The sequence below is a fragment of the Pelobates fuscus genome, chromosome 1, assembly GCF_036172605.1.
Source record: "Pelobates fuscus isolate aPelFus1 chromosome 1, aPelFus1.pri, whole genome shotgun sequence".
NCBI lineage: Eukaryota > Metazoa > Chordata > Amphibia > Anura > Pelobatidae > Pelobates > Pelobates fuscus.
Genome location: NC_086317.1, coordinates 209511623 through 209523655, shown reverse-complemented (window position 1 = coordinate 209523655; position 12033 = coordinate 209511623).

Below are 12033 nucleotides of genomic sequence, written 5' to 3'. Positions count from 1 at the left end.
TATTTTTAAAGTTAGATAGGTCTCCGTAGCACCTGAACTTGCATGAGGTTAGGCAGTGTAATCTCTGGGGACGCCACAAAAAACAGGAAGTCATCCACATAAACAGCTACCTTATGCATCTCAGTCCCCACCTGAATTGCTTGGATGTCCGGGTTCCTCCTCACTGCCTGCATGAATGGTTCAAGTGCCAGGACAAAGAGCAGCGATGAGAGCAGGCAGCGGATGTGGAATGGTTCCGTGTACGCCCTGTTGATGCCGACCCTGGCCGTCGGTTTATCATACAGGACCTCTATTCTGGCATGCATCTGAGGTTCCAAACCCAGGGCTTGTAGAGTGTGGAAGAGAAAGTCCCAGCTCACCCTGTCGAATGCCTTCGCTGCGTCCGTGGATAGCAAGAGGAGGCCTTCATCCGTCTTCCTTGCCTGGTGTATCAATGACAGCACTCGTGTGATGTTATCCCCGGCTTCGCTGTGGGGGACGAATCCCACCTGGTCCAGTCTCACCAGATCTGACAGATAGGGGTTCAGTCTGCCAGCCAATAACTTTGCGAACATCTGCAAGCCGAAGTTCAGTAGGGATGTGGGTTGGTAGTTGGCACACTGCGCCAGGTCGTTGCCCTCTTTGGGTATCAAAGTGATTGTGGTGGCCTACGTTTGTGTGTTGAGCCGCTGTCCTTCCGTGAGAGAGTTAAAAGCCTTCAGAAACTGTGGGTAGAGAATATCCGCAAACATCTTGTAGTAGGTATGGGTAGGTCGCTGTGTAGGTAGAAGTGTGCCTTGGTGTGTAGGAGGGATTGGTGGTATCGGTTGGGGAGGATGGTGACTAAATCCCTTCTCATGGCCGCCAGTTCTTGGAAGACGAACAGGGTGGGCTTCAGTTTGTGGGTCTGTTCTAGTTTGAAGATCTCCTCTGTAAGCTGTTGTACTCCTGCTTCCCTCTCCCGTTTAATCTGGGCACCTCTGGCCATGAAGAAGCCCCTAATGGTGCACTTGTGCGCTTCCTAGATGGTCGGGGCGGGTACCTCAGGCGTCGTATTTTCTGCAAAATAGTTTGTCAGTGTGTTGTTCGCGTCCGCGAGAACCAGTGGGTCATTAAGAAGAGTCTCGTTAAGTCTCCAGTTAACAGACTTCAAGAATTGTCTGTTGCCATTTATTGCATTATTCTTGTCTGTTCTTTCTCTCTTTTACTGCTTCATATACATGCCCACTCCAAAAATCTTCTTCTCCTGCCCCCACATTAACTGAATATCATCTAATTTTAAAAAGAATTGTATCTTACATAATTACTTGTGTAGCATGGCTGAACTGGCATTGTATAATTAGCCTAGCTATTCCCTCTTGGTCTCTCACCAATGGTGGAATTAATTAACAGAGGCCCTGTTGCTAAAATATCTTTTGGGTCCTCACCAGGAATTAAAAAAAATGCAGACAAATATTGATTATATGCTGTCACACATGCACACAGACTCAGAAACACAGGCCCTCAATCATACAGACACAGACACACAGGCTCCTAATCATACAGACACAGAATTACAGGTACACTGACACAGTCATACAGATATCCAGGCACACAGTCATGTGAACACAGATGCTTGGCATTGAAATCTTATTAGAACACTATCCAGCATGTACTTAAATTCTAAGTGCTACACAACTGGTTTATTGAAGGACATAAATAAATACAAAAGTTTTGGGTTTTACCCCCTCATAAATTTAAGGTCATTAGCACTGATGAAGGGATAAAACTGAACCATTTGTATTTATCTAGGTCTTCAAATAAACCAGTTGTGTGGCCCTTAGTGCACAATTCTGCATTCCAATGAGCATTGCCCTTGTTTTTTTCTATAATGTTTTTACTGTTTCCCTCCTGCATAAGCGACAGGAGGTTAGGGTGACAGCAGCATCGAAGGACTTACACAGGATACCTTTTAGGGTCTATAGTTCTTAACGTCTAATACCACTGTGGCCACATATATGTGTCTCCTATATGTTTCTACCTGGCTATACTCATATTTTTCTACCACACAATACCTCCATTACTAACAAGTTATGCAAACATTTTCTGTGCAGACATCTTGACGTACATTGGATGAATCTAGCCACCCCTTTGATTTCTCAGAATATGGAAGAAGTAACAGTCTGTAGAGCAAACTAACTGAAGATTAAAATGACGGTTTTCTTTTACATTTGTAAAAGTCTTAGAGTTCTTCTGATCTTTAGGCTTTTCCAACATGCCATCCAACATGACTGTTAATTGTCAGATATATATGCTATATTTTCCTAATTAATTTTAGATGTTCTGTTAATAGTGCATCTAATGCGCTAATGAGAGTTTGATCTTTCATGATGCTCTTTTTTCCCCCTTTTTTACGGTATCAATTCCCATTCACTGGACAACTGTGGTTGTTATTCATTGAAGAAGTGTGAAGTCAACAACTAATTTATGGTATGAAAGCTGCAACTTCCTTTATAATTTAATTCACCATTATACGGTTAGATACCTAAATGCAGAAGTAGGAAAGGGATGGAAAGTTTGTATTACCAGACCATAGAGTGTCCTGTTTTAAGCAAACACACCTTTGAAATACTGGATAGTGACAAACTAGACAAGCTTTGTCATGGTTTTAAGCAGGTCAGATAAGAGACTTTGGACAGGGTTAACGTTTGGTTCTTTATTAGAAGGTTTAGACATAGTAAAGTAGCAGGAAATCCTATAAATGAGATTATAAGCAGAAGGAAAATAGGAGAACCTACACATGTAATTATAGGCAATGGTAGAAGGAAAACCTATAAACGAAATTATAGGCAATGGTAGAAGGAAAACCTAAAAACGAAATTATAGGCAATAGGTAGAAGGTGAACCTATAAACTGAATCATAGGAAATAGGAAGGAGTATCTATAAACAAAATTATAGGTAAGGATAAGGAAAGATAACCGAAAAGAGGGTTTAGGCAATATGCCCCAGACAGGTTATTAACAGGATATAATTGGATAGTAAGAAATCCTATAGTTGAAAGTATAGGTTAATTAGAGAGACAAGTAAAACATAATAGAACAGTAAGGTTTCAGTAATTGCAAGTAAAATAGATGTTTAAGGAATCAGCCCCCTTGTTTGGAAAGCGCACTGATAATGCAGGTACATTAGTCTTTGCAATACTGGTTAGTAGCGTAAGTCAGGTTGGTATAATGAACCTTGGTAATATAAAGCAGGTTGGTAGTGTAGATCAGGTTGGTAATAAAGCAGGTTAGTAACAAAGGTTCATAACGTAGATCAAGTAGGTATAAAGCAGCTTGGTAAGGTAAAGTAGGTTAGTAGTGTAGATCAGGTTTGTATTCAATAGGCTGGTAACAAAGTAGGTAAGTTTGTAGGAGCCAGGAACCCTGTATTAAGGGTATAGCCTTTTGTAGGATAAGTAATCAGTCCAGGCAGGTGAGGTAGAGAGAAGGAAGATACAGTCCTAGTGGTTAGGGAGGCCACTAGTGGTGGAAAACTGGAACTTGTTGTAATGAACAGAATAAAAGAAACATAATCTTGGTTGTCAGGATAGGATCCTGACAAGCCTAGGTCAGGATGCCAGAAGACAGAATAAGCGATGAACAAGTATCACTGTTTAAACAAACACTATAGTGTCAGAAATACAAAACTGTATTCCTACCGCGTTTCCCCGAAAATAAGACATCCCCAGAAAATAAGACCTAGCTTATTTTCATGGGAGGCTTGTAATATAAGCCCTACCCCGAAAATAAGCCTTAGTCCCTAGTCCCTATTAGTCCCTATTTAGCTAATCTATGTTTGGGGAATTTTCCCCGAACATAGATACCCAAGATTCCATTTGTGAGTAAACTAATCTATGTTTGGAGAAGTTTCCCCGAACACAGATTTGCGGTATTCTATTAGCAAATAAGCTAATCTATGTTCGGGAAAGTTTCCCTGAACATAGATTTGCAGGATTTCATGCTCAAGTGAACTGGTCTATGTTCGGGGGAATTCCCCCGAATGTAGACCTGCTTTCTAGCACACGTTTTTTCCCCTGAAAATAAGTCCTAGGGCGTTTTCGGGGTACAAATTAATATAATCCCCGGTCTTATTTTCAGGGTAAGACGGTAACACTATAATGCCCCTCTGCCACCCAAAGAAACCCTTTTTTCACTTATCTGATTCCGGCACTGAGGTCTACTGGCACTGGATTGCACTTATCCTTCTCTGAAGTCATAGCGATATGGGAACCTAAAGTGAGTGCACAGCGAACACTGCACATGCTTTGGACCTTCCCCATAGGAAAGCACTGAGTCTCTGCTTTGTGCAAATGATCATCATGTTCCACATGGAGTACGATGTTGCATAGCTTAATGAACAAGGAATTCCGTTAATTGGAAATTGAGACTGTAGCAAAAATAACCTCGCCGCTGGGTTCTGGAGGGTCCTATTTGCTCGCCTTTTGCCTCAGGATTATGGTTCCTACGTTAAAACTTAGTTTTCCCCCTTTAGCCCCTTAAAGATACATGACATGTGTGACATGTCATGATTCCCTTTTATTCCAGAAGTTTGGTCCTAAAGGGGTTAAAAAGGCTTGTTCGTGTCTTTTTACTATGTGGTTCGGTAAATGGAATTTACAGAACAAACTACCAAACAGCCGGACCATACGCAAGTGGAGTGTGCAGCCAATTTACCTCCCAGGCTGGTGGTTAACAGCAAGTTAAAAGACGAACGGCTGGGTGGTCGCCGTTCGTATAGTCGAACACGTGGCGGCGGCCATCTTGTTTAGTCGAACGCGGTCAGCGGCGTTTTGCCGCCGAGCTCATGGAACTAAAATCGGACACGCAACGGCACGAACACCGCTGAACCTTACCTTCTTTGGAACTTCGACACTTCGACAGTAGTGATGTACCGAACTGTTCGCTGGCGAACATAGCGTGTTCGCGTTCGCCATGGCGGGCGGACACATGCGCGGTTCGATCCACCCCCCTATTCGTCATCATTGAGCGAACTTTGACCCTGTGCCTCTCGGTCAGCAGACACATTCCAGCCAATCAGCAGCACACCCTCCCTTCCACACCCTCCCACCTCCCTCCCAGCATCCATTTTCGATTCATTCTGAAGCTGCATGCTTAGTGAGAGGAGGGAAAGGGTAGCTGCTGATGATTATATAGGGAAATTGATAGCTAGGCTAGGGTATTCAGTGTCCACTACAATCCTGAAGGACTCATCTGATCTCTGCTGTAAGGACAGCACCCCAAAAAGCCCTTTTTAGGGCTAGAACATCAGTCTGCTTTTTTTTTATTTCTGTGTAATGTAATTGCAGTTGCCTGCCTGCCAGCTTCTGTGTCAGGCTGGATGCTGTGCCCATTTGCACAGTCAGTGCCACCACTCATATCTGTTGTCACAATAGCTTAAGCTTTACACTTAAAAAAAAAAATACATTTTCACTGTAATAGAAGAGCAGTTGCCTGCCTGCCAGCTTCTGTGTCAGGCTGGATGCTGTGCCCATTTGCACAGTCAGTGCCACCACTCATATCTGTTGTCACAATAGCTTAAGCTTTACATTTAAAAAAAAATCACTGTAATAGAAGAGCAGTTAGTTGTCTGCAAGCGTCTGGGTGTCAGGCCTCCTTCAGCGTGTGCTCTGCAGACCTGTGCCAGCGTACTTTGACAGTTGCCACTCATATCTGGTGTCTCTGTAGCGTGCTTTTACAAAGAAAAAAGGTTTCCAGTGTAAGCTAATAGCAGCCAGTCAGTGTCCTTCAAGCGTCTGTGTCAGGCCTACAGCCTGTGCTCTGCAGACCGGTGCCAGTGCACATTGCCACTCATATCTGGTGTCTCTGTAGCATGCTTTTACAAAGAAAAAAGGTTTCCAGTGTAAGCTAATAGCAGCCAGTCAGTGTCCTTCAAGCGGCTGTGTCAGGCCTTCCTTCAGCCTGTGCTCTGCAGACCAGTGCACATTGCCACTCATATCTGGTGTCTCTGTAGCGTGCTTTTACAAAGAAAAAAGGTTTCCAGTGTAAGCTAATAGCAGCCAGCCAGTGTCCTTCAAGCGGCTGTGTCAGGCCTTCCTTCAGCGTGTGCCCTGCACAACCCTGCCAGCGTACTTTGACAGTTGCCACTCATATCTGGTGTCTCTGTAGCGTGCTTTTACAAAGAAAAAAGGTTTCCAGTGTAAGCTAATAGCAGCCAGTCAGTGTCCTTCAAGCGGCTGTGTCAGGCCTACAGCCTGTGCTCTGCAGACCGGTGCCAGTGCACATTGCCACTCATATCTGGTGTCTCTGTAGCGTGCTTTTACAAAGAAAAAAGGTTTCCAGTGTAAGCCAATAGCAGCCAGTCAGTGTCCTTCAAGCGGCTGTGTCAGGCCTACAGCCTGTGCTGTGCAGACCGGTGCCAGTGCACATTGCCACTCATATCTGGTGTCTCTGTAGCGTGCTTTTACAAAGAAAAAAGGTTTCCAGTGTAAGCTAATAGCAGCTAGTCAGTGTCCTTCCAACGGCTGTGTCAGGCCTACAGCCTGTGCTCTGCAGACCGGTGCCAGTGCACATTGTCACTCATATCTGGTGTCTCTGTAGCGTGCTTTTACAAAGAAAAAAGGTTTCCAGTGTAAGCTAATAGCAGCCAGTCAGTGTCCTTCAAGCGGCTGTGTCAGGCCTACAACCAACATTCTAGGTCCCCAAGGTTACTGAGCCTGTACATCGGTTGTTAAACCGGATCCCTAATATCAAGTGTCCATTGAGTTAACCATCAGTCCTGGAATGTACATGACTTCATTTCTGCACACCATGTCTACAACAATCCATGCTTGCAACATTGTTTGGAGAGTCTCTGGTTCTGCCCATGATTGGTTGTCTCTCTAATATTATCCATGGCCCTTGTTCTGTCCAACTCTATGGTTCTGCTTGTGGCCATGGTACCACTAGTGTGAGATGGGGGAAAACTCTAGTTCTCAACCCACTCCAAGTGCTGTTATTTATTAAAAAATTTTTTGGTGAGGCTTTACAGGACAGAGTGCTTCTCCACGGGACATGTTAACTCACAGGCAGCTGGCTCATCAAGGAACCAGAGCAGCTTGAACGAGGTGACCTTGCTCGGGTCCCAGGTGTGAGGTTCCTAAAATGGCTGCCATATACACGTCCACTGATAGGAGACGCGGAAGGTATTAAACTGATCAGAACAATACTAAACACACCACTCCTATCTGGTGGCACTTTAGCATGACCGCGCAGTGCCCCAAATTTGAAGTAAGAGGACCGACCAAGCATCTTCTTCCATCTCCCTGTTACAGAAATCACTGCCATATCCATACAAATTGTACATAATGTCCAGGATAGTTTTCCAGGGACAAATATTGTCGCCTGTTGAACGAGGTGACCTTACTCGGGTCCCAGGTGTGCGGTTCCTAAAATGGCTGCCATATACACGTCCACTGATAGGAGACGCGGAAGGTATTAAACTGATCAGAACAATACTAAACACACCACTCCTATCTGGTGGCACATTAGCTTGACCGCGCAGTGCCCCAAATTTGAAGTAAGAGGACCGACCAAGCATCTTCTTCCATCTCCCTGTTACAGAAATCACTGCCATATCCATACAAATTGTACATAATGTCCAGGATAGTTTTCCAGGGACAAATGTTGTCGCCTGTTGAACGAGGTGACCTTGCTCGGGTCCCAGGTGTGCGGTTCCTAAAATCGCTGCCATATAAACGTCCACTGATAGTTTCAGTGTGAAAACTGGTTGGAAGCAAATGATCTCAGTGGCACCACTTACACCAAGGGGCAGATCCAAGAGGGGGAGGATATGGTAGAGGGGGCAGCTCTGTCAAGGGACTGCAGGCAGAATCATGAAAGGGTAGGGCTATATATGAACATGGCACATGTCGGCAAGCTTCGCTTTTTACTAAACAGTTGGGTACTGGTTTTAATACCTTGGTTTGTGGTATTATTTCGGGGGTCAGCCTATGGATTTATGGTGATATGGCACTTTGCCGTGGTTCGATAATTGACTTTGGTATTCTCTAGGCAATCCAGTCCATGGTTCCTGAAGTCCATCTTATTTGGTGCTTCAACTACATTAGTTCTGATGCCAACCAACATTCTAGGTCCCCAAGGTTACTGAGCCTGTACATCGGTCATTAAACCGGATCCCTAATAGCAAGTGTCCATTGAGTTAACCATCAGTCCTGGAATGTACATGACTTCATTTCTGCACGCCATGTCTACAACAATCCATGCTTGCAACATTGTTTGGAGAGTCTCTGGTTCTGCCCATGATTGGTTGTCTCTCTAATATTATCCATGGCCCTTGTTCTGTCCAACTCTATGGTTCTGCTTGTGGCCATGGTACCACTAGTGTGAGATGGGGGAAAACTCTAGTTCTCAACCCACTCCAAGTGCTGTTATTTATTTTAATTTTTTTTGGTGAGGCTTTACAGGACAGAGTGCTTCTCCACGGGACATGTTAACCCACGGGCAGCTGGCTCATCAAGGAACCAGAGCAGTTTTCCATGTACAGGTAAGACACGTGCAGCCGGTAAGGGTTCAGGCTCTTCTTCCTGGAGGATACGCTGCAAGACACAAGCATTGTAAGTCTACTTAGAGTACTTAGCCCCCCCTGTACCCCCCACGCTACGCCTCTGCACTGATAGGAGACGCGAAAGGTATTAAACTGATCAGAACAATACTAAACACACCACTCCTATCTGGTGGCACATTAGCTTGCCCGCGCAGTGCCCCAAATTTGAAGTAAGAGGGCTGACCAAGCATCTTCTTCCATCTCCCTGTTACAGAAATCGCTGCCATATCCATACAAATTGTACATAATGTCCAGGCTAGGTTTCCAGGGACAAATGTTGTCGCCTGTTGAAAGAGGTGACCTTGCTCGGGTCGCAGGTGTGCGGTTCCTAAAATGGCTGCCATATACACGTCCACTGATAGGAGACGCGGAAGGTATTAAACTGATCAGAACAATACTAAACACACCACTCCTATCTGGTGGCACATTAGCTTGCCCGCGCAGTGCCCCAAATTTGAAGTAAGAGGGCTGACCAAGCATCTTCTTCCATCTCCCTGTTACAGAAATCGCTGCCATATCCATACAAATTGTACATAATGTCCAGGCTAGGTTTCCAGGGACAAATGTTGTCGCCTGTTGAAAGAGGTGACCTTGCTCGGGTCGCAGGTGTGCGGTTCCTAAAATGGCTGCCATATACACGTCCACTGATAGGAGACGCGGAAGGTATTAAACTGATCAGAACAATACTAAACACACCACTCCTATCTGGTGGCACATTAGCTTGACCGCGCAGTGCCCCAAATTTGAAGTAAGAGGACCGACCAAGCATCTTCTTCCATCTCCCTGTTACAGAAATCCCTGCCATATCCATACAAATTGTACAGAATATCCAGGATAGTTTTCCAGGGACAAATCTTGTTGCCTGTTGAAAGAGGTGACCTTGCTCGGGTCCCAGGTGTGCGGTTCCTAAAATGGCTGCCATATACACGTCCACTGATAGGAGACGCGGAAGGTATTAAACTGATCAGAACAATACTAAACACACCACTCCTATCTGGTGGCACATTAGCTTGACCGCGCAGTGCCCCAAATTTGAAGTAAGAGGAACGACCAAGCATCTTCTTCCATCTCCCTGTTACAGAAATCACTGCCATATCCATACAAATTGTACATAATGTCCAGGATAGTTTTCCAGGGACAAATGTTGTCGCCTGTTGAACGAGGTGACCTTGCTCGGGTCCCAGGTGTGCGGTTCCTAAAATCGCTGCCATATAAACGTCCACTGATAGTTTCAGTGTGAAAACTGGTTGGAAGCAAATGATCTCAGTGGCACCACTTACACCAAGGGGCAGATCCAAGAGGGGGAGGTTATGGTAGAGGGGGCAGCTCTGTCAAGGGACTGCAGGCAGAATCATGAAAGGGTAGGGCTGTATATGAACATGGCACATGTCAGCAAGCTTCGCTTTTTTACTAAACAGTTGGGTACTGGTTTTAATACCTTGGTTTGTGGTATTATTTCGGGGGTCAGCCTATGGATTTATGGTGATATGGCACTTTGCTGTGGTTCGGTAATTGACTTTGGTATTCTCTAGGCAATCCAGTCCATGGTTCCTGAAGTCCATCTTATTTGGTGCTTCAACTACATTAGTTCTGATGCCAACCAACATTCTAGGTCCCCAAGGTTACTGAGCCTGTACATCGGTCATTAAACCGGATCCCTAATAGCAAGTGTCCATTGAGTTAACCATCAGTCCTGGAATGTACATGACTTCATTTCTGCACGCCATGTCTACAACAATCCATGCTTGCAACATTGTTTGGAGAGTCTCTGGTTCTGCCCATGATTGGTTGTCTCTCTAATATTATCCATGGCCCTTGTTCTGTCCAACTCTATGGTTCTGCTTGTGGCCATGGTACCACTAGTGTGAGATGGGGGAAAACTCTAGTTCTCAACCCACTCCAAGTGCTGTTATTTATTTTAATTTTTTTTGGTGAGGCTTTACAGGACAGAGTGCTTCTCCACGGGACATGTTAACTCACGGGCAGCTGGCTCATCAAGGAACCAGAGCAGTTTTCCATGTACAGGTAAGACACGTGCAGCTGGTAAGGGTTAAGGCTCTTCTTCCTGGAGGATACGCTGCAAGACACAAGCATTGTAAGTCTACTTAGAGTACTTAGCCCCCCCTGTACCCCCCACGCTACGCCTCTGCACTGATAGGAGACGCGAAAGGTATTAAACTGATCAGAACAATACTAAACACACCACTCCTATCTGGTGGCACATTAGCTTGCCCGCGCAGTGCCCCAAATTTGAAGTAAGAGGGCTGACCAAGCATCTTCTTCCATCTCCCTGTTACAGAAATCGCTGCCATATCCATACAAATTGTACATAATGTCCAGGCTAGGTTTCCAGGGACAAATGTTGTCGCCTGTTGAAAGAGGTGACCTTGCTCGGGTCGCAGGTGTGCGGTTCCTAAAATGGCTGCCATATACACGTCCACTGATAGGAGACGCGGAAGGTATTAAACTGATCAGAACAATACTAAACACACCACTCCTATCTGGTGGCACATTAGCTTGACCGCGCAGTGCCCCAAATTTGAAGTAAGAGGACCGACCAAGCATCTTCTTCCATCTCCCTGTTACAGAAATCCCTGCCATATCCATACAAATTGTACAGAATATCCAGGATAGTTTTCCAGGGACAAATCTTGTTGCCTGTTGAAAGAGGTGACCTTGCTCGGGTCCCAGGTGTGCGGTTCCTAAAATGGCTGCCATATACACGTCCACTGATAGGAGACGCGGAAGGTATTAAACTGATCAGAACAATACTAAACTCACCACTCCTATCTGGTGGCACATTAGCTTGCCCGCGCAGTGCCCCAAATTTGAAGTAAGAGGACCGACCAAGCATCTTCTTCCATCTCCCTGTTACAGAAATCACTGCCATATCCATACAAATTGTACAGAATATCCAGGATAGTTTTCCAGGGACAAATCTTGTCGCCTGTTGAAAGAGGTGACCTTGCTCGGGTCCCAGGTGTGCGGTTCCTAAAATGGCTGCCATATACACGTCCACTGATAGGAGACGCGGAAGGTATTAAACTGATCAGAACAATACTAAACACACCACTCCTATCTGGTGGCACATTAGCTTGACCGTGCAGTGCCCCAAATTTGAAGTAAGAGGACCGACCAAGGATCTTCTTCCATCTCCCTGTTACAGAAATCACTGCCATATCCATAGAAATCGTACATATTATCCAGGATAGTTTTCCAGGGCCAAATCTTGTCGCCTGTTGAAAGAGGTGACCTTGCTCGGGTCCCAGGTGTGCGGTTCCTAAAATGGCTGCCATATACACGTCCACTGATAGGAGCAGGGCCGGACTGGCCCACCGGGATACCGGGAAATTTCCCGGTGGGCCGTCGGCACCTGGGGCCGGGGAGACATATAGATGTCCTGCGGCCGCATGGAAAGCTTGGATGGCGGCCGCAGGGGAAGCTCTCCTTGCGGCCACAGGGGAAGCTCT